The sequence below is a fragment of the Chionomys nivalis genome, chromosome 1, assembly GCF_950005125.1.
Source record: "Chionomys nivalis chromosome 1, mChiNiv1.1, whole genome shotgun sequence".
Taxonomy (NCBI): domain Eukaryota; kingdom Metazoa; phylum Chordata; class Mammalia; order Rodentia; family Cricetidae; genus Chionomys; species Chionomys nivalis.
The window spans coordinates 9,832,418-9,855,681 of record NC_080086.1 but is presented as its reverse complement, the minus strand read 5'-3'; the positions used below and the strand labels follow the sequence as shown (position 1 = coordinate 9,855,681).

The following is a 23,264-nucleotide window of genomic DNA, read 5'->3' as shown; positions in this document are numbered from 1 at the left end:
ACCTAATTGGGAATGTCTCTGCAATTCCTGTTTATATGAAGAGGGACTTCATACTAAATGCCATGGAAAGCCATCCATAAGGTTTAAATGAGAGAATGAAGTGATTAAAATATTTTCCTAAAACTAAAAATATTACCCCACAGTAAACATGTTAGTGACCAGTGAGTGAGAAGAGGAGAAAAGAGAAGTGTAGACACAGAAGGTTACATAATTTGTAAAACTCAGTGCAAAATTAAAAGGTGGGGCATGTTGATCAAAAATTAATAAAAGCTGTAAGCCAACAGCAGCAGAGCATAAAGTAGAATTCAGGGTTCTGATAAACACAGCGCCTTGTGACTGCAGAGTTCCTAGTTTGATTTTTCCCTTGTAAGAGACTTTGGAAACATAGAAAAGAGAGAGTAGTGGGGCTGGGAAGAGAGCTCAGAAGAAAATATGCCTGCTAAGCAAGTGTAAGGACTACAGTTTGCTTTCCTAGAACCTGTGAGGACCAGGTGGGTGTGGTGCCCCTCCCCACTGCTACTCCAGCCCTGTTAAAGCAGAGGGAATCCTCAGAGCAAGCTGTGAGGCTAGGCTAGGACAAGCTCTGGGTTCAATCAAGAGACCCTGCCTCAGTTAATAAGGTGGAGAGGGATGAAGGGAGACTCCCAATGGCAGCACAAGCAACCGCACACATGCAAACATGTATGCACATCACATACACACATGCAAGGAATAAAGAGTAGAGGTGAGTTAGGATGGACTCATGGTGATTAAAATGGAGTAAAATGGGTGGATCTGAAACACATCTTAGTGGAAGAACTGGCAGATATTTTACAATACAGGAAATGGTGGCAATGAAATGGGGAAAAGTAGAATCCATAATGACTTTCCTATTTCTCTGACAGCCTTTCCTTAGCTCCAGTTCATTTCAAGGAGACATACTTAGCATTAATACACCCAGGTGATCTAGAGAATGAGAGTTGTTGTAATAGGAGCGGCGGAGCTGCGTCCCTGGCACCCGGCCGCCCACATGGCTCGCTTATGCCCCGAAATAATTACACGGAAACTGTATTTTTTTAATCACTGCCTGGCCCATTAGTTCCAGTCTCTTATTGGCTAGCTCTTACATATTGATCTAACCCATTTCTAATATTCTGTGTAGTACCACGAGCTGGCTTACCAGGAAAGATCTTAACCTGCGTCTGTCTGGAGTGAGACAATCATGGCGACTCCCTTACTCGGTTTCTTTCTCCCAGCATTCTGTCTGTTTACTCCGCCTACCTAATTTTCTGTCCTATTAAAGGGGCCAAGGCAGTTTCTTTATTACTTAACCAATGAAACAACAGATAGAAAGATGACCCACCTCCATCAGAGAGTGGCCCATTGGCTGGATCCACAATTGAGCTTGCTGTTATAGTCATTGACTGGACTAGATTGGAGCTTGAGTCAGTAAGGAGCTTGGATCTATTGCTGTTGGATTGGCGCTGGGACTCGTGCTAAGTTCTACTGTGAAGTCAGGTCTTCATTTCACTCTCCTTTTATCAACTGAAGGATAACCCTTTCAAAGCCTCTTTGCTAAGGCTCAGGAGAGGGGGTGGGGTGGTTTAGATAATATCAAGTCACCCACTCTTTTCTGTCTATCCTTTGCTTGTTTCTCAGCTCTGCACAATAGCTACAAAGTATGGACCTACTGATTTTTAGGTCTTGTGAAGGTCTTTCCATGCATGGATGCTTATTCAAATCGAGGTTTCCTTTAAGAGTAGGTGCAGATCACTTCTACTTCACTGCCACGCTGACATATTCTTTTTAGAATCTTGTTTGTATGCAGAGGGGTTGGTGAAACCAGAAGAGTTCCCAACTGACTATGCCACTTGCTCAATTGTCACAGGGGACCAAGTTACCCATCGAGAATGGAACCAGCAGTAAGCTTGAGGAAGCTGGATAGGCATGAAATCAGCCTTTTGGTCATAGCAAAGTGAGCCTATTAAAGAACTACAAAATGAGTTGCTCACAGTACAAAATACCAATTTGATTTAAAAAATATATTTTTTAAAAAAACTCTCCTTCTCTTATCAGGTGTGAGTTAACAATAGCTCCTCAGCTAGTGGTAGGACCTCATGGTCTATTGTCCCTTGCTCTCTACATTCCAGGGAATGCCCAATAGTATATGGGCAGCAAATTGAATTTGGAGGGTTTTTTAAAAATTGAAGACAAAATGTTGGATTGGTAAGGAAATGGGAGGATCTGGGAGGAGTTGGAAGAGAGGCGAATATGATCAAACTACAGGGCATGAAATTCTCAAAGAATTTATAAGAACATTTTGAAAATACATTTAAAATAAAAAGAAGTCACTGGGCCATGTAATTTTTGTGTAGTGTTTTGGAGAAGGATATAAGTGGTTGATTCTATACTATATTTGAGTTGTAGTGAGCTTGTATAGAGGAGAAAAATGTCTGAGAGAGTTAACGATGATGACCACAGTGCATTTATAATGAATGGCCCCAACATCCAGAGTGAAGAAGGAGGAAAGTGAATACTAGAGATTATCCACAGTGTCTAAAGACATGGAGTGGTCCATTCACCTTAGCATCTGAGGCATATGAGTAGAGAGTGACATGATGGTGAGGCTTATGGGTAGAGAGTGACATTGTGGTGGGAGAGACGTAAATACATGCAACTAGAAGCCTAAGCAGCATAGATGTGATTTGAATAGGTCTAGGGTGAACCATTTTTAAAGATGTGGTTCAAGTAGACAGGAGGGATGTACCAAAATGAAAAGGCCAATAAATTAGGAATGATGGGTATGTGCTGAGATAAATTGAAAATCCATTCAACCCCTTGGTAGTGGGCTGGAGAGATGGCTCAATCATTAAAGACTAGTCTTACAATCAAAATGCCAAAATGAGAGGAAATAAATGGGAGATGAATGCATAAGAATGGGAATAAAGGAGGTGGAGCCTTTGCTTTGAAACTAGAAGATGCAGGGACTTACAGGTAGGACAAAGATATGGTGTTGGTGGGTGGTAAAGATGATAACCACATTACTGTGTGTAAGAGAGAAAAAGAAAAGAAATCTTCCTCTTGACCATACATGAGATCTGGAATTTCACAAAGGCTTCTGAAGGAGTCAGTGGTCAGAGTTTTCTTCTGATCAGATTAGGACCTCTGATGGTGAAAAGTCAGCATTAAGAGAGCAGTTTGTGGTGGTGATTGACACAGTCAGGCCTCAGGCCCAGTGACCTTCTCTGAGCTCCCTCCTTGGCTGTGTTTCACGGATGAGTACTGTTATTTGAGAAATGAATACTGTGTCTGCTGAGATTGATTTTGGTCTTCCATAAAGATGTTTATTATTGAAAAGGTTGCATGTATGAATGCTTCTCTGTGTTGTAGTGTGTGTGGAGACAGTAGAACAACTTTTTACAGTCAGGTCTCTCCTTCTACCTTGGTATGGAATCTGGGGATGAACTCAGCTCACCAGGCTTACAAAGTAAGTGCCTTTATCTACTAGGCCACTTTGCCAGCCCTATTTTTAGTTCTTGTATTAGATAATTTTTAAATAGTTGTGACTCAATATTCACAAGAAGTCACTAAGGGAGAAAAGATTTTGGGGGGGCTTACAGTTTGAGGCGGATACAGTCTATGATAGTGTCAAGGTCATGGCCTTAAGAGCCTTCCCTGGTAGCAGGAGCTTACAGCCAAGATTCTATAACTGCTGAGATCTTGGTATAGTAGGAAGAAAAGAGGACACAGAAGTTGGGCAGAAATATGAAAATCTCAAGATCTGTCCCCAGTGACTGACTTTCTCCAAAAAGACTCTATCCCCTAAAGGTTCCATAACCTCTCTAAAAAGTACCTGGGGACCAAGTTCTCAAACACTGGGAAGTTCTCCATTCAGACTATAAGCATTGTGTGTCTAGTTTATAACCAGCTAAAGATGTCATTGGTACAAAACTTGATTATTCACAGGATCCTAGAGGAGACATGCTGTGGGATAATGCTCTTATACACTGGAAAAATTTGTCATTTGTTTTGGTTTAATAAAATGCTAATTGGCCATTAGCCAGGCAAGAAGTATAGGCAGGGTAGCCAGACTAAGAAAATTCTGGAAAGAGGAAAGGCAAAGACACAGTCACCAACCAGATACAGAGGAAGCGAGATGAGAATGCCTCATTGAGAAAAGGTACCAAGTCACGTGGTTAAACATGCACAAGAATTATGGGTTAATTTAAGTTGGAAGTTAATAATAAGCCTGAGCTAATAGGCCAAACAGTTTATAAGCCTCTGTGTGTTTCTTTGGGACTGAATGGTTGAGGAACTGGGCAGGACAGAAACTTTCTTCTACAGAGAAAGTACCAGAGCAATACTGAACCCCCATGTAATCAAGACTTCATTTACATTCTCAGGGCTTTGATGGCTTATTATCTTCTTGGTCTCCAAGGAGTGTTTGGTTTGCCCAAAGTTGATTTTCAAATCTCTTGCTAAAATAATTTCAAATAGGGACTGGAGAAACTGTTCAATGGTTAAGAGTACTTGCTCTTCCAAAGGACCTGTGTTCTATTCCCAGTACCTACATGACAGCTCTCAACAGTCTATAACTCTAGTTCCAGGGGACCCAGTACCCTCTGCTTGGGTTGGTGGTCACAAGGCACATACTGTGCATATACATGCATACAGGAAAGACACTCCTTTGCATAAAATAAATCTAAATAAGTCAAACATTTTATGCAATCCAAGTTACTAACTTATAAACAGACAGAAATAAAGAAAAATCAACCAGATTCAGCTTGTTTTTGAGCTAGAGTATACTTTTGAACCAATAAATTACTTCAGCAAAAGATAAGCCCATACCAAGCTCAAATAAAATTAAATATGCAGATCAAATGCTGTAAAATGCTATTTGGCTTAGATCTAAATAAAGGCAATTTGCTGGTTTTGTAAGGGAGGCAGATGCAGTTCGTTGTGAGGCAGGCTTCGAGTCCTTTCCCATGATTTGGTTATTTTTAGATTTCTGAGTCATTCTGTCCTCCATACTAGTCATTTTTCAATTCCATATTCTCTATTCATGAGGGACATCCTACATTAACCAGCCCAAATTTGGTTATGGGGTTTAATCCTGCAAGCAAACAAGCTATATATTCATTTCTATTCTTAGTAATACCTTCAGACAAGTTGAGTGTAAACAAAACATTTGGGCAATACTCTCTAACGCTGCAGAATTCTGGTAAGTGATGCCAGGAAACCCTGGCCTGCACATTATTGCATACTTGTTTTGATTCACTTTGATTGTCTTTTTAACGACCCAAATCCCAAAGCAATAGGAATACTTATGAAAGGCACAGAAGTGTGGATAACACAGGATGAGCCAAAAGACCCTGCCAATGTTTTATCCAACAGCCTAGCATAGCTAAGAGACAGAGGGAAGTGGTTCTTGGAGACCTCCAGTAATACATGTGATAGCACTCAACATACTGAGTAGAAGAGTAATAAAATCTTCATTCACTGTGTCACTGAAGGAACCCAGAATTGTAGGTGTGAAGAGGAGTATAAGGGAGGGTTGGGGTGAAATTTGGGGTTCCTCTCCATGGTGGGTGATGAATTCAGCAGAAGAGGGTAGAGGGGGCCCAACAGATAAGGGGAGGAGGCTTTCTGACCCTCGCTGTTGAAAAGGTCGGTTTATTTAGATGATTCTCTTCAAGAAGAGTGGATGTGCTTTCTTCTCCATGAGCCTCTATTGCCCAACACACTGCCTGATATATAACAGACATTCACTGGATATCATTGAGCAGAAAGAAACCTCAGTTGGAGGTTCAAGCAGCACACGCTGTTTCACCAGATTGTCCTCGGGAAGCCAGCATATTGTTGGAGAACAGCCTCTCACCGCCAGCCATACAACTGCTTTGAAAACTCCATTGAGACAGTACTTGCCCTGTCTCATTCTTAGCCTTTCTGTGGTTTGAATATGACTTGCTCCCATGGTCACACATGTAGAGACTGAATTCCTTCAAGGATGGTACTGAGAGGTAGTGAGGCCTTTTGTAGGTCACTGGGCCATGGGGCTCCACACTTAGCAGGGGATTAGCACAGTTCCTACTGGAGTGTTTAGTTATCACCAAGGTGGGCTGTTAGAAGGTGTCCTGCCCTGTTTGTCTGTTTTCTTTCACTGCTGTTTCCATGTCTGCTCTTCCTCTGTATACAAAGCAAACCTTTCATCAGAGGCTAAGCAGATAACGGCACTATGCTCTTGAGCTTCCAAACTATGATCCCACATGAACCTTCCCCCTTTATCAATCCCCCAGTCTCTAGTACTCTGCTAGGGTGATGACGTGCCTCTTCAAGCATTTTGTTTTTCTTTTTTTCCAGCAGGCAGTTTTAGAGAGTTATCAAAATTCAGCTGCAGCAGAAGTCTGACTCGAGCAGGTGAGCTTCAGAGGTGAGTATCAGCTTCTCAGGCAGCTTGTGTGGTAAGGGCTCTAAATCTGTCTTAGTACCCAGGTTGTCCTCAAGTACCACAGCCACCATGGACTAATGCCTAGCTGCCTCTGGCAGCTTCTATCAGGGAAATTGAGTCAATATGGGCCAAAGACCAAAATGTGTAGGCAGTTTATATGCTTTTTGTTCTCAGTGTGTATTGCTCTTGGATTAAGGAGACTTCTATTAAATTTCATGCTTCATGCTTTAGTGAGTGTTTAGAGAATTTTATGTACTTGATGCCACATCTATCGTATGGGAGAAGTTCAAGACAGAGGGAACAGTCTATAGTGACTTATGCCACAGCAAGTCAGAAAGAAATCAAATTAGAAGAATATCCACAGGGACTCTGGATGAGGCCACAGTTATCCTTACCACACAGGATTTCAGTATGCTGCTGGAAGCAGAAGTCAGTAGTCCCGGGTTGCTAGGTGAAGAAGCAGAATCTGAAAGTTACATTATGAGGTTGTGAAACAGAGGCAAGATTGTTTTAAGAGAGGGGAGAGAAGGTAAGAGATGGATAGATCTTCCAGTCCTGTACCTGTCTAGATGGAGCATCTTACTTTGAACCCACAGGGTGAAATGGTAGATAAAGCAACCCTAATATGTGCTAATATTGCTTGTAGGCAGATTCCTTGTTCTGGCCGATGAGCAAGCCTAGCTGAATTGGTGTTCCAGGCCAGCAAGAGACCATGTCTTAAAAAGAAAAAGCCGATATATGTCTGAGAAATGTCACTTGCTCTTGACCTCTGGTATCCCCACACACAAGTACACACATGCACTTATACAAGAAAGAGTGGGCACATATACACACCCACACACATGCTCCCATATGCATGCTAACATGGTCCATAGGCAGTAGGTCTGGCAGAAGCTGCCCATGTGTTGGAGATTTGGCTTCTGCTCTTACAGAAAACCCATGTTCAATTCTTAGCACTCATGTGGTGGCTCACAACTGTCTGTAACTCCAGACCAAGGGGATCCAATGGCCTCCTCTGGCTTCTGTTGACACTAGATAGGCCTGTGTTGAACAGTCATACATGCAGACAAAGCACTCATACTTATAAAATAATAGAATTAGAAATTAAAATTCAACAAACAAATTAGCCACAACAGGACTCAACTCCCCAGCCTTGAGGTCTAAGACTAGCTGGAGACACAGGTATGGGTACAGAGGCATGGGAGTAGCTAGCTTCTAGCTTATTGCAATATTGGAACACACACCCCTGGGTGGAACAAAATGCTAGTAAGACATGTGATGCATGAAGTTGTACTTAGAACTACATGACACAGATTGAGCATGCTCAGAACATGCACGTTGTGGAAATGGATCAAACAGTCAAAGAAATGTGATGTAGAGGCTGGAGTGATGGCTCAGAAGTTAAGAGCACTGACTGCTCTTCCAGAGGTCTTGAGTTCAATTCCCAGCAACCACATGGTGGCTCACAACCATCTGTAATGAGATCTGGTGCCCTCTTCTGGCTTACAGGTATGGAGGCTGAACACTGTGTATATAATAAATAAATCTTTTTTAGAAAAAGATTTTTTTAAAAAAAGAAATGTGATGTAGAATCCCCAACATTTTGTATTTTAGGGTTACTGAGATGTTCTAGTTGCCCCTTTCTGAATAGATTCTGTTTGCCCAGTTCCTTCTTTGTTCCAGGATGCAGGAACCCTGAACTCCTTTGTTTTTTTTTTTTTTTTGTTTTTTGGTTTTTTTTTTTTTGGTTTTTTCGAGACAGGGTTTCTCTGTGGTTTTGGAGCCTGTCCTGGAACTAGCTCTTGTAGACCAGGCTAGTCTTGAACTCACAGAGATCCGCCTGCCTCTGCCTCCCAAGTGCTGGGATTAAAGGCGTGCGCCACCACCGCCCGGCCCTGAACTCCTTTGGAGATACCTTTTGAACCCTGCTGATGTCACAGAAGTGCTCATAAGCCCTAAGCATAGGAATCACCTGGCATGTTAAACACAGACCGTCTCGTGTGCCCCTTCCAGATTCTAATACAACAGTTTAGGGTTAAGTAACAGGAAACACCCTGGCGGGCTTGGTCGTGGCATGGATTTCAGCCTCCATAGTATGTCATGAGTGCTTTGAGGAGATGTCTCTCCTTCCATCAGGAGGTTGTTTCAGAGAATTTAGCACAAAGGTGGTTGGCCCTGCTCTATAAAACACCATACGGCAGGGGCTAGTGGCATGAAGAGACTTCTTCAGGACAGACAGGAGACAAAAGGAAAAGTTACCTTTTTCTTTAAATCCCACCTTTTGAAAGTTAATTAGGAAAAAGCAGGGATTTTTCTTCAGAAATTGTCTTTTCAGGGCTAGAGAGACACTTCCACAGTTACGAGTACTTGCTGTCTTGCAGAGGACCAGGGTTCAGTTCCCAGTACTCACATGGTGGGGCTAACAACTGTCAGTAAGACCGGTTCGAGGGGACCCAGTGCCCTTGACTGGCCTCCATGGGCATCAGGTACGCAGGCGGTGCACTTACATATATGAAGGTAAAACATTCATAACACACACATATATTTAACTTGTCTCTGAGAAAGCTACTTTGTTAGTAGAGACCCATTTACTGAGATTATTACATTTTAAAGAAATAGTCATTTTAATAGTTGGTTTCATAGTCGACTTGCCACAAATTAAAACCACCTGAGCACGGAGCCTCAACTGAGTCATTGTCCTGATTGCCTTAATGGCTGTAGAACCATGCCCCTCAAATGTGGGCAGCGCCTTCTGGTAGCAGCCCAGACTAAAAAGGGTGTGGCAGAAGGAAGATTATTGTCTTTTTCTTGCTTAACCTTTGCTCTTGATTGGTTCATCTGGATGCTGCTGCTGAGGATGGTGATGATGGCAAATTCTCTGCTGCTACTGTTGCAGCTGATCCCTTCACTGATATGGGAGCCAGTATTTCCAATCTTCCATTGTTGACTGAGGACCAGGGGTTCTCCAGGAATCCCTAGGTGTTCAGTGCCAGGTTGGGACTGCTGTGGCATCTGGCCTCATGGACTAAGTACCAGCTTTTTAGCCTCTTAGTCATGAGCAATGCATGTTATTACTATTTAATCATAATTGATTGTTAATTATAATATAATCATAACATTATAATTAATTATAAATAAATTCTATATTATATATATATATTGTATTTTGCCCTCTTTGTCTAGAGAACTCTGATGAATACACTAACTTACCAAGTAAAGCTAATGATTTAAAGTATTTAATTAGACTTTGAAATTTGTTGCTCAAGATCATAACGTTTTTCTTCATGAATCTTGCTGGTTTCTTCTAAGCATCCCCTGTGATCACTGATGATGTCTTATTCTCTATGACTCTAAAATAACATAGCAGTTCTTACTTACAGATGCATTTTTTTCTTTCTCTGATTTTTATTGGTTCAACTTTAGTATATAATTTAATATAACAAAAAACCATCATAAATTGGCAATAAGACAATTCAAGTGTATTTAGTCCAGAAAGAAACTTAGTATTGAATTATATTTGAGTCAAACTATGATTGTCAGTGTCTGAAATATATAAAACAATTCCAGTGATCCGACTTCTACGAAGCTACCATGTGATGTAGCTGCTGAACTGACGATGTATAGCATGAAAAGATCTTTAACACCTGTGAAGCACAACAGCCACATTTTTGTTATTGTTTTAATGATCAACAGAGAGTAAAGTGTATTTTGGAAGAAAATCTATGAAATTAAAAATTTTTATAAAATTTGCCACAATTAGACTCTTGTGCAAGTCACTTCACCCATCCACGTTCTTTTTTTTTCTTTAAGATTAGAATCTTCACAGTACCAACTTAGTTATGCCACTGCTAAATAGTCCAGCAGCTATTAATTCTGCTTACTCAGCTGCACGCTGCCAACACTTTCAGCCTGAAAGTTTTCGGGTCCAGTAGAATTCAAGCCTTCCTCTTGTATGTGTTTCTGGGCATGCATCTTCTAACTTCTTCTTACCTATAACCTCAGGTTCCATCAACCTTACAGATGCATTTTTGACCTGGACATGTTCCGAGAGCATGTTATGTTTGTCTCTAAGTTTTCCAGCAATATTTTTGTTATTTTTCCAAATGTTTCAATGCGACCTGAAAAGTGATCCACAGCTCAGGATTTGGATTTTTGAAACACAAAGTGTTGCTCTTTAGTGAAATGGAGCTTTTGCCATCTGCAAATCAAGCTGACAATGCAGGACATTAGCCGATATTTTGTGTTTTTTACTCCTTCATACAGTGAAAGAACACTTGGTTGTCATTTTCTGTTGATCAGCCCTTCTGGGTCCTACAGCTTCCCACATACTCTGTTGCCAATATCTGTTGTAATCGCAGTCTTACTGACAACAACAGAACCCTGTATTCATCCATAATGACAGTTTAGAAATCAGTGAGCTATAAAATGTGTTTATTTGAAGCACATTACATATCAAAGTTATTTGTACCATTGGACTAATCAAAAATATCAAAAAAATAGACTAAAGACTGTTGGGACTGGCCTTCTGTTGCCAGCCCAAGGGAACTAAGAAGATCCCCTCCTGTGGATATGAAGTGGACCTGAGTAGAGAGTTAATTCAGCCCACACTGTAGTTCATTGAGCTGTTTACAGAACAATTTGTGCCGACTGCCTTCAAAACAAAGTGGAAGTGACATCATCCTCTGGAGGAGAGAAACACCAAGCATTACAGGGCTTACATTCTATCTGGGAAATTATTGGCTGGATCAATAAATTTCTATTTCTTATTTAGTATTTGTCATGTATTCGACTTTGGGCAAAGCATGGAAGTATTCTCAGAATTATGAGTTAATGGAATAACCACAAACTTAGCATTCACTTGGACAGATGCATGCGGTCAGACAGTGTACACATAATAGGTTTATTTCTCATTATCTTTCTATGCTTATATACTATAGACCTCAGACCCACCTCACTTTGGCCTCTCAGATGTCCCTCAAAGGGAGGCTCTCACCGAATAACTCTGAGACAAAAGCAAAACAATGCAAATAGCAACACTGGGAAGAACGATGGGGAAAAGCAATTGCCCACTGGACATGGTGGTGCACACTTTTAGTTTCAGTACCTGGAGGCAGAGGTAGGTGGATCTCTGTGAATTCAAGGCCCGTCTGGTGTACAGAGTCAGACCCTGTTTAAAAAGAACAAACAAATGAATAAAGCATTTGCTCACATATTTACCCCACAAACTAATAACTGCTAAGTTATATATTTGGGAGGGAATTCGGAATACTATAGAATTTCTTATTAAATTTATGAAGGACAGTCTAAAGACAGCGGGAGGTCTAAGAACAAAAATCATCTCATTGCATTTTGATATTTAAACTTTTATGCATAATTGTGTTAAATACATTACCTTAAGTTCTTCTGATAGATATTGTCCTATGGGACCTTAAGCCTTTGGTTATCTTCTAAAAGTTTTATTTTTTTATTATTTTTACCTCTCTTTCTCTGCGTATGTGTGTCTGACTGTGTGTCTATTTGTGGGTGTGTGCAAGTGAGTGCAGTGCTCACAGAGCCACAAAAGGACATGCAATCCTCTGACGTTGGAGTTACAGACAGTTGTAAACTTCTGGGAACTGAACTATAGGTTGTGGAAGAGAAACAAGTACTCTGAACTGCTGAGCCATCCTTCCTGCACTTTGGTCATTTCTTTTAAAATTTATTCTGCTCTGTTTCTTTAGCTGAATAAGCTTTATCTGCACATGAAGACAACTTTTATCTATAGCAAATGCATCCTGTTGTTGAGACCATTCTTACACATTTTAGCTTTAGACATTATATAAGTTTTTAGTTTTGAAATTACCCCTCCATTTTTTAGGTTGTATATTTTCTACACTGATTTTCTATTGTTTTATTCAGTTCATGTTTTTCCTTATTGTACAGGAAATAGTATTTATGGTTAACTGCCTTTGTCTTGAAAATGAATCTTAGTCTCATAATCTGGTTTTACTGAGAACAGTTTTACTATTGTGTTTGTAATCTACATCTTCTGGGATAACCCTCAGGAGAAAGCTGGGTTTTGTTCTAAGTTATCAACTCAACTCACTGTCCATCAAGTAACCTAATATTAGCTTACTGTTTGAACTTTTGCATTCTTATTAACCTTTATGAATTTCCATATTTTAGCTCTCTGTGTAGTAACACACACACATTTATTTACTTCTACTTTGAAAAACTGTGTCTCTTGAGTGCAGTATTTTGTTTGCTTACACTTGGGAAATTATTTGAACTTTGATCTACTATTGTGCTCTCTACTCTCCTGAACTGTTTATTCTTAACCACTTTCTTCCTGCTTGCACTGATCAACTTTATTATTATTCTATATCTCTTTAATTCCAGGAGCCTTTTTGCTTATGTCCTTTTAGCATTATGTTTGAATCATAAGAGATATATTTAGCTATTTATTTAGTGTTAATTATCATGTGTATCTCAGACCTGCTGGGCAAGTGCTCTACCACTCAGCCGCAGCGCTGGCCCTCCTTGGTTTCATAACAATATCAACTTAACTATCCGGAATCCACTTTGAATCTGTTCCTTCTTTTAATTCACTTTGTAATTATTTATTCTTATTCTTTTTTTTCTTCCTTAATGTTTCCTCATTTTGTTTTTCTTCCTTTGATACAGAGCAGTTAGATAAAGATTTTTTTCATAATTATTTTGTTTTCTTTTTTCTCACTCATTGGACTTTTTGAATTTGTGGGTTGCTATGCCCAGTTTTCCATCTTTTCTGTCCTCACTACTGATTTTTGGATGAGTTTTAATATTTCCTTCTGCCCTAGCCTCATTATCCCCTCTATAGCTCATTACTCTATATCATTTCTGTTATTAAATTAAAATTCTGATTCATTTTTTCGCCTAGCATCTATGCCACATTTTGTATTTTCTATTCCTGTAACAAATTACTTTCTGCAGTAATTTTAGGAGATTTTAGGTATAATTGTTTTATGGCTTGAGGTCCAATCACAGTGTAATCTTTCTTTGCATACCTGGTTTTATTTGCTTTTATAATAATACATATTATAAAGTATTTGGGAAAAACTGGATGACTTTCATATGATATTAACCATCCAGAGGATTTTCCTTTGTTCTTTCAGACACATGTAGGTCGTTGAATCTAGGGTTGAACTTCTGTGGCTTAGTAGATGCTGAGATGCAGGAAGAGCGGGAAGCTGGGGTGCTGGAGCCTCTGTTACTAACACACTGGGAAGCTGGGGTGCTGGAGCCTGTGTTACTAACATGCTGGAAAGCCTGGGTGCTGGAGCCTGCATTACTAACAAACTGGGAAGCTGGGGTGCTGGGGCCTGCGTTACTAACACACTGGGAAGCTGGGGTGCTGGAGCCTGTGTTACTAACATGCTGGAAAACCTGGGTGCTGGAGCCTGCATTACTAACATACTGGGAAGCTGGGGTGCTGGGGCCTGTGTTACTAACATGCTGGGAAGCCTGGTGCTGGAGCCTGCGTTACTAACATGCTGGAAAGCCTGGGTGCTGGAGCCTGTGTTGCTAACATGCTGTAAAGCTGGGGTGCTGGAGTCTGATTTACTAAAACACTGGGAAGCTGGGGTGCTGGGGTGCTGGGGCCTGTGTTACTACCACACTGGGAAGCTGGGGTGCTGGGGTGCTGGAGCCTGCTTTACTAACATGAAGGGAAGCTTTACTAACACACTGGGAAGCTGGGGAAGCTGGGATGCTGGACTGTTAGGATTCTGGGATGCTAGGCTGCAGGCAGGTGCAAGAGGCAGCTCTTTTGTGATGGGTGCATTTCTAGCATTCTTCCTCTGAGAGGGTTCTGGATTGCTGGATTGTTAACTTTGTCACCTTAATTCACAAAGCCAACCACAACACCACTCACCCTTTTAGTTCCTCTGAGTTGGGTTTAAATACCTGAACTTTTAACCTCTGAATCCCCATCTTCTAGATTTAACTCTAGCAAATACCAAGGTAACTTGTAAACCCTTACGGTTTTTTTTTTTCCTGAATTTTAAAACTTACATTTATTTGTCTGTGTGTGCTCAAGGATGGGCCAGGGTATATGCTTGGAGGTCAGAGTTCAGCTTGTAGGAATCAGTTCTTTTTGTCCACAGTGCAGTCAAGGGATAAAACTCAGGGCATCAGTCTTGGCATCAAGCACCTGAGCGGGTCCCATGAGTCGTCATGCTGGGCTGCCCTTTGATCAGTTGGAGAGGACCCTATCTGTCACTAAATTTGTCATTGACCTTCAGGTTTACACGTGTCCACAATTGGCTCCTTTTGCTCATCATCTTTGGAGTTTCATTTGTAATTCAAAACAAATGACAGGTTTGAGCATCAGGGATGTGTCCCCAATGTTGTGGATATTTGGGCAACAGGTCTGACTGTTGGGGACATGCCCCACCAATGTTGTGAATATTCAGGCAACAGGTCTGATTGTGAGGGACGTGCCCCCCCCCCCCAGTGTTGTGGATATTCAAACGACAGGTCTGATTGTGAGGGACATGCCCCCCAATGTTGTGGATATTCGGGTGACAGGTCTGAGTGTCGGGGACCTGCCCCTCAATGTTGTGAATATTCAGGCTACAGGTATGAATGTTGGGGACATGCCCCCAATGTTGTGGATATTCAAATGACAGGTCTGATTGTGAGGGACGTGCCTCCCAATGGTGTGGATATTCAGGTTCTTGGAATGGTTACAAGCGGAAGGTTTCACAAGCTTCCCCATCCTGCACATCTGTTTTCCATAGAGCTGTAAGAATTATTACCAAAAACTACTTAGTATGTCAAGCGTGATGTAGAATTTATGGAAGGAACAGAGACCCCGAGATAGAGCTTCTGTAGGAAAATCTCATACATTAAAATAAACACCCTGGGAATCTGAGGAATCCTTCATGCGAGTGTGAGATCAGTGATTGGCACAGTTTTAAGTATGTGAATGGATTTTTTCCTTTTTAAAGTGAAATTACTTTCATTCAAAGAAAAATTAAATATAAGACTCCATTCAATCTTTTTTTTTTAAAAAGAATTCATTTCACTTCAATCATAGCAGCAAGAGATTAAGTAAATAGAATTTTGGGAGTCGGTTTCACTGCCCGTTTCTAATAGTGCAAATACAGCAGTTCTGCCTGCACATGCTGGCAACCACCACACTCTTTACCTTAATGAGAAGTGAGGATTTAGAGTGGAGCTTAGCCTGGCCTCCTCTTTTGACTGTCACGGAAGGTGACGAAGGTGACAGCAAAGACACCTCCTCTCTTAGCAGAGCTGCTTGAGCAAGACTGTCTTGCATGAATGTAGACTGTTACATGACTCCCAATATAGCATCTAGCCACAGTTGGAGAAAGTCTTCTATTTATAGCTCTTAGAAGCAGCCTTTATCAAGGAATGCTTTCCCCCTCCTGACCTGTCTTCCCAGGACCTTCCTCTCTTGTCTGCAGTGGCCCAGGGCTTGTTTGCTAAATAGAGTGAGGAAATGCAGGTAACAAGGAAATTCAAAGGGAAAGATAAAATCACTACCATCTGCCAAGAACCCCAAACTGAGACAGCCTGATTAAGACCAAGCCTTCCTTTAGAACCAATCCTACCCACACTGCAGCCTCCCTAGAGCAGTGTCACGTTCCCCAGCCTTGGTCTTGATGAGCCCTTTTAACTGTGGCCTGACCATTGATTCTTTCAGGGAAAGCCAGCTCAGCTACTGAGTTTTGAGGATAAGTTTGCACCAAATAAATCATGTCTTGATTTAACCACAGTAAGCAATGCTAGGACATTTACTTAGCCCCACCAGCTTCAAATATAATAAGAGCTGTGAGATGAAACCCACTGGTGGTGGTAACTATGACTTTGTACAAAATGCAACCAGATTTTATTTAAGATGAGTAGCATCTGGTGCCAATTCTTTACCCCTTTGCTGATCTCTGAGGGTCTCTTGCAGAAGGAGGGGTTTAGAATCCTCAGGTCTTCAGGATTTGGGAATGATGAACATTTTTTTTTCATGAAAAGTGTTCGTTGCTGGGCTGGGGAGATGGCATAGCAGTTAAAGAGTGTTTGTTGCTCTTGTAGGGGACCAGAGCTCAGTTCCCAACATTTATATAGGGAAGCTAGAAATAACTTGTCATACCAGTTCCACATGTATTCACTGCTGTCTTCTGGCCTCAGCAGGTATCTGGTCTCACATGCACATGCCCAAACACACCACACACATACACACACACACACACACACACACACACACACACACACATGAAAATGAATCTTAAAAAAATACTAAGTATAAAGGGCTTAAAATGTACAAAAAGGTAAAAGTAAAAATCACATAAAATTAAAACAAATAAATTGCTTAGAATCCTTAGGACATTTAAGATTAAAAGAATCTTTTGATTCAAATAAGAAAATAAAATTTTTCTTTTTTAACTTAAAACCACCCTGTAGTCTGTGTAGGGACATAGCCCCACCCATTGGGGGCATGTTCGCCTCGGGCTAATGTTTACGGATAAATCTGCCGGGCGTGAGCCCAGCAGCGCTTTTTCTTTTGTTCCGCTTTTCCAGTGCTCTGCGGGAACCTGTGGTCCTGTAAGTTTATTTCCTTATTAAAGCTGTATATATCTATATAATCTGTCTACATTTATTTGCGCCACCACATTTGGCGCCCAACGTGGGGCTCGAACCCACGACCCTGAGATTAAGAGTCTCATGCTCTACCGACTGAGCTAGCCGGGCTGGTACTGTTTCTTGTATATTGATATGTTAAATATTGAATATGAGTGTTCCTACCTCTATTTTTGTATGAGTATGCTTATAACTTTGTCCATATTGTATTGATACATCTACCATATTACACTGTACATTTCTACCTCTGATACTATGACATTGTTTACAGTTGAAGATCATTGTCTTCATATATTGCACAGTTGTTTATTCTTTTAGTCTTCAAAGTTAGATAGGTATTGAGAATTATATGTTTGTCATATTTATTTTTAAGTTTATCAGGTCTTTTAGTTACATAGAGATTATATTTAGTATAGATAGTATAATCTTCAGCCTCTTCAAAGAGCTGTAAAAAATGGCCTTTAATCTAACCTAAAATTTCTATGCCAAAGAGACACAATTACTCCTGACAACACCACTCTACTCCCGAGAAAACGTTGAGCACCAAAGACACTCCACTGGGAGCTTGTCTTCTTGGCAAAACTGGCCTTTGGGTTAAAAAAAGCCCATACCTCAACTTCTGACAAAGATACAAAATATCCCTAAGTGGATAAAACAGGATTGTCTTATCTTGCCAAGACAGGGTAGGATAGTCCTAAGAAAGTTCCTTGCCTTTAATAATGGTATGCCAGTTATGTTAGGCCTTAGCCAAAGTTGGTTGACTCAACATTGCAAACGAGACTTTGGGTGATTGCCCAGGTAGTCAGTTGTCTCTGTCAATTGTTGCACATTTTGGATATCTCTCGATTGTTAAGTAATATTTATTCCCTTCTCAAATCTTTGACGGAGTTAAAGATTATATAATTGTAGTTACTCTCTATGTTATTTAAACTCTTTGAGATAAAATGTTTAACAAAAGTTTTGTTCTCAATATTGTTTGTTATATTTATTATTTGTTATTATTGTATATAGTTGTATTTGGTTTGGTTCTATCTTATTTAGACAAAAGGGGGAGATGTAGGGACATAGCCCCACCCATTGGGGGCGTGTTCGCCTCGGGCTAATGTTTACGGATAAATCTGCCGGGCGTGAGCCCAGCAGCACTTTTTCTTTTGCTCCGCTTTTCCAGTGCTCCGCGGGAACCTGTGGTCCTGTAAGTTTATTTCCTTATTAAAGCTGTATATATCTATATAATCTGTCTACATTCATTTGCGCCGCCACAAGTCTGTTTTAAGGAACTCTATTTCATACTGTTTATACATCATCTCACATTCTTTGTTCCACATGTTTGTCAACACATTCTGTCTCTCAACTCTTAAAAACATTAAGGTCAGTTCTCCTACACAACATTAGTCAGAGACAATAAAAACCTGATATTTAGATCACTTCCCTTTCTATTTCAAATGAGGCATTCTTTTGCATACTGGAGTCAAGATTTATTTTCAGAAATGTGTTGCCAAGGTGATGTTATCATCCCGTGAGCATGGAGTGTACTTACACAAACACTAACTCTGTAAGCACAGTAAGAGGTGTTTGTGCATATTCGTAGTCATGTTGCTCAGAGGTAGAGTCAGGAGGATCTTGAGTTCAGGGCCAGCTTGATCTACTTAGTTAGCAGCATAGCAAAACCTTGACATAAGAAGATACACACAGAAACACACACACACACACCACTACATATGAAGCTGCTGTTAGATTAGCTTTAAAAAAAAGTAAACTTTAAAAAGGATTCATTGATTTTAATTATATGTGTTTGAATGTTCTTCCTGTATATATGGAAGTGTACCTTGTATATGCCATGCCTAAAGAGGCCAAAGAGAGTGATGGATCCCCTGGGACTGGAATTAGTTACAGTTGTTTGTGGGCCATCATGTAGATGCTGGGAACCAAAGCTAGATCCCTCTGTAAGAACACTGGGACCACAATGCCAATGCCAGTTATGGAATCTCTTGGAGACAGGAATTCTTCCATCTCAACTGTTCTCTTCTAGGACTACTACCCTAGCTTCATTCTTGACTGATAATGTTAGGTTTTATATGACTGCTGCAGTAAGAGTTAAGTTTATGCTAAATAAGAGGATGTTTATCATATGAAACACCTCTGGGAAAGACTATCTAGACAAGGTTGTATTCATGAGTCATCTATGACTGCATGGCACCTTGCTGTGCACTGATGGACCACTCAGAGATGGCTTAGCATGAGATTCCTATAGGGATAATGTGCCCTTTATATTGTCTGGACAATTTTTCAGTTGGGGTGGGAAAGGGGACGAGGCTACATGTACCACCTCTTTCTAAGACCCTAATAATAAATAAAACTTTGAGTCCACCAACATTCATCAGTAGGTGACTTTATTAATGTCGCTTAGAAAGCATGGGTGAAGGGTTATGAACAGGAGTGTGGGTGACCCATAAGGTCCCCCGGAACACCTGGACTCAACATGGATGATGGCTTCTCCATGGCTTCGCAGATGGTCACTTCTTCCTGACTCCTTCCCACCTTATCTACTTTAGCCTCTCCCTGAGGACACATTCAATTAGGACAGAATTGTATGCAACTGGTTTCAAGGAGTGAATGGATGATGAGTTGAGGGTTTCATGACCCTCTCTGCTTCTCGTAGGAGGGATTGTCAATAGTTAATAAATCGGCTGTAATGATCTTTTTCAAGCAGATACCACTGACTACGGGAAGATAGTGACATTTTGGGTCAGAGGATAGTCCTTTATGACACTCAGGTAAAGGAAGAGGATACTGTCATCTATATTTATTCTTTCTGGACAAATATTCTCTGGTGTAGACTATATTTCTGACATCACTGTTTTCTTTGTGAGGAGAAACTCAGCGCTAATCCTTCTTATGGTTAGATATGTACAATTACCATCCATCATACCCAGAGGAAAGTGCAAAGTAGCAAGAAAAACTCGAGCAAAATTTAGTGATTGTTTGAAAATAAATGAGATTTAATGTACTTGGCCTTTATGCATTCAGTTCCTTAGAAAGCTGTTGTGTATAAATGGGAAGGACTGTGGAGGGAGAGAATACTAAAGCCAAGGCAGCTGATTGACTGTAACTCAACACTTGTTCTAGTGAATCAAAAGGAGGTTAAAAATAGAGTTGCTGTTTTTGGTATAATATGTTGCCAGGAGCATATTTATAAGTTTCTAGATGGTCCATTCCTCAGCTGTCACCAAATCCCAGGTACTGTACTGGGTGACTTCCAAGGCACAATGTCCTAGCCAGGGGGAGTGCTGCTGTTATGGAACACTATGAAGAAAGCTTCTTGGGGAGGAAAGGGCTCACTTCCACTCACAGTTCCATAGAACAGTCGTCCTCAAAAGCAGTGAGGGTGGGAACTCAAGCAAGGCGGTAACATGGAGGCAGGAAGTGATGCAGAGGACATGGAGGATTGATGATACTGGCTTGCTCTAAATGGCTTGCTCAGCCTGCTTTCTTATAGATCCCAGGACTACCTGTCCAGCGGTGGCCCCACTCACAATAGACTGGGCCCTCCCCAATAAATCACCAATTATGATAATGATCTACAGACTTGCCTATAGCCTCATCTTACGGAGGCCTTTTCTCAGTTGAGGTTCCCTCTCCTCAGATGACTTTAGCTTATGTCATGTTGACATGAAGCTATTCAGCACGGTGATCACGGTTCTTCTGGTTCAGCCCTTTGAACAGGCAATGAGATAAAAAATGAAGTGAACAGTCATGAGAATAACCTGGTTTCATCTTTTCCAAATGTGTATTAACAGGGCTAGTTATATTGGGCAACGGAGTGATAATTGCTCTTTCAGAGGAACATTCTCAATTCCCAGCACCCAAATCAGGCTGCTCACAACCCCCTGTAACTCCAGAGGATCTATCACCCCATTCTGGCCTCTGTGGCCAGCACACAAATGCAAAAATAAAATCTGACAATATACATGCTGCCAACTGAAGAAAAGATCTAGAGTCAAGACTGTCTGCCTTCTGAAGTTCCTGTGTCTTCCAACTCTCACATATGTGGACACTAAAGTCTTTGTAAGAATGGTGGCTGTTGGAATGATTCAGAATGGTTCATTGTCATCAAAGTGGCATTGTTCTAGGCTTAGCCAATGGAATGGAATCAAGCACAGAGATGAGTTGATACACTTCTTTGTGCCATCTTGTTTAGGACAGAGTAAGGCATCTGGATCAAAGTATTGTCTATGCGCATGTTAATCTGTTGGAACGGGGCTTATTCAACACAAGAGGCTATGGGTGAATGCTAGCAAGGTCTTCTGGGAGCTGCTATGTTGGCATAAACTTTACATCCCAATTTGTCTTTTAGTCAACAGATATATTAGTTAGATATCTTGCAGAGTAACTGGAGAATTTTCAAGATTAATGTGACACTATTTTTTCAAAAAAGCAAATTATTTCATTGCATGAGTGTTTTGACTGCATGCATATGAATGTTTTGACTGTATGTGCATGAGTATTTTGACTGCATGTATGTCCATGCACCAGTGCGTGCCTGCTACCTGAAAAAGCCAGAAAAGGGTTTTAGATTCCCTGAAACTGGAGTCTTATTGCAGCGCAGGGAACTGAACCAAAGTTCTCTGCAAGAGCAGCAAGTGCTCTTATCCTCTGAACCACATCTCTAGCCCCCAAGTAAGATACCCTTTCAGGAAACTAAGTGCTAGTGTGACAGAGAAAAGCAAGTGGCATGGACACAAGTTCTGCTATTGGGTTGCTACTCAACCCAGGCTGGGTATAGAGAAGAATTAAATATTGGAGCATATCTGAAAGAGGGACAGACTAATGGGAGGGGCATTCTTGACTCTTGGGTAAGATGAGATGTTACATAGTATTTTGAGAAATCCTGGTGAGTGTTAGACACTGTAAGGGGTTTGGGATTTCTACACTACAAAGTATAAAAGCAGGAAAAAGAAAAATATATTTATTGTAGCCTGAGAAGTATATAAGTGTAGACCATGAAAGATGGCCTTACCCTAAGAAATTTAAGATACTTTTTAAAGTCATGAGAAACAGTGATTTTTAAATAGTATAATCAACATTGATATATCTGCACTTGAATCTGATGGATCACTCTGGTTACTGTGGGAGCTTGTCTGAAAGAACAGCAGTGGATAGAAGCTAGTCGAGAATAATAGCACATAAGAGGATTGGTATGGACCAAGCACAATCTAGGCTACATAGTGACGACTGGGCTACCCAGGCTCAACAAAGCAAAAGAAACCAAACACACGAAGTGACACAAACAAATGAAGCAGGTCACCATATTCTCGAGGAGAGTATAAAGAGTGAATGTGGCATAGAACACCAGGGAGCAACTCAAGAAAGGCAGCAGTGTTCCAGCTTCTCCAGCATCTGAGGACTGAGCTTCAACTTTGTAAATTATTCATAAGCCTTCTTTACTTTGCATAAGCTCAACAGGTCTGCTGAGGTAGCCACCAGCCACACCAAACTGCTTCCTGCTCTCATCCTGGCTAATTGAGTGTCACCACTCATATTGCTTTCTCTAGTGGAAGGGTCCTTCGCTCTTCTAGTATGATTTCAATTCCATCCTCCTGTCGCATCTGTCCAAGAAACCTTTCATGCCCCCATCCCCCAACTACTCTCTTACTTGAACCTCGTGGCTGCCTGTAACATTTCTGTTGTCTGCTGCTTCTTGCTGATTCCTTACCCTAAGGGTCAAGTTCAGTAATTTTCTCAGTTGAAAATGTGCAGTCCCCCTATAATTTACTGCAGGTGATTAATAAAGAAACTAGGAAACTTGCCCAGAATCTGTTGGTTGGAAACTTGGAGGCCATACTTTGAATCCAGGTTTGGCATGCTTGTATTTCTGTGTTCCTCCTGATGTCAAATTGTTGAATTTCTTTCTCATATTTTACACTAAGACAACTGAATGCCCCTCTACATCTCTGTGATGACTGTTAAGTAAATAACAGGTGTTCAAAAGCTGTTTTTTATTTTTGAAGCAAGGTCTCATTTTGTGGCATAGAACTTTAAGGCTGACCTTAAAGTTCCAATCAGTGTTTATCAGTTTTCGAAGCACTGTTATTTACTTAAAAGAACATCATTCTACATATGGTCATTATAAAGATGAATGTGAGCAATGTTTAATCACTAATGGAATTAAATAAAGGTTTGTAAAACTTATAGAATAATGGGGACTCTAAATTTGGATAAG

At 40.8% G+C, this 23,264-nt stretch overlaps 1 non-coding gene across 1 annotated transcript; it reads right to left on the bottom strand.

Moving 5' to 3' along the window:
- Positions 1-17,082: 17,082 nt before the first annotated feature.
- Positions 17,083-17,155, bottom strand: Trnak-cuu (transfer RNA lysine (anticodon CUU)). Its single transcript has one exon. It is a non-coding gene; the product is annotated as a tRNA-Lys (tRNA).
- Between the last annotated feature and the right edge of the window lie 6,109 nt (positions 17,156-23,264).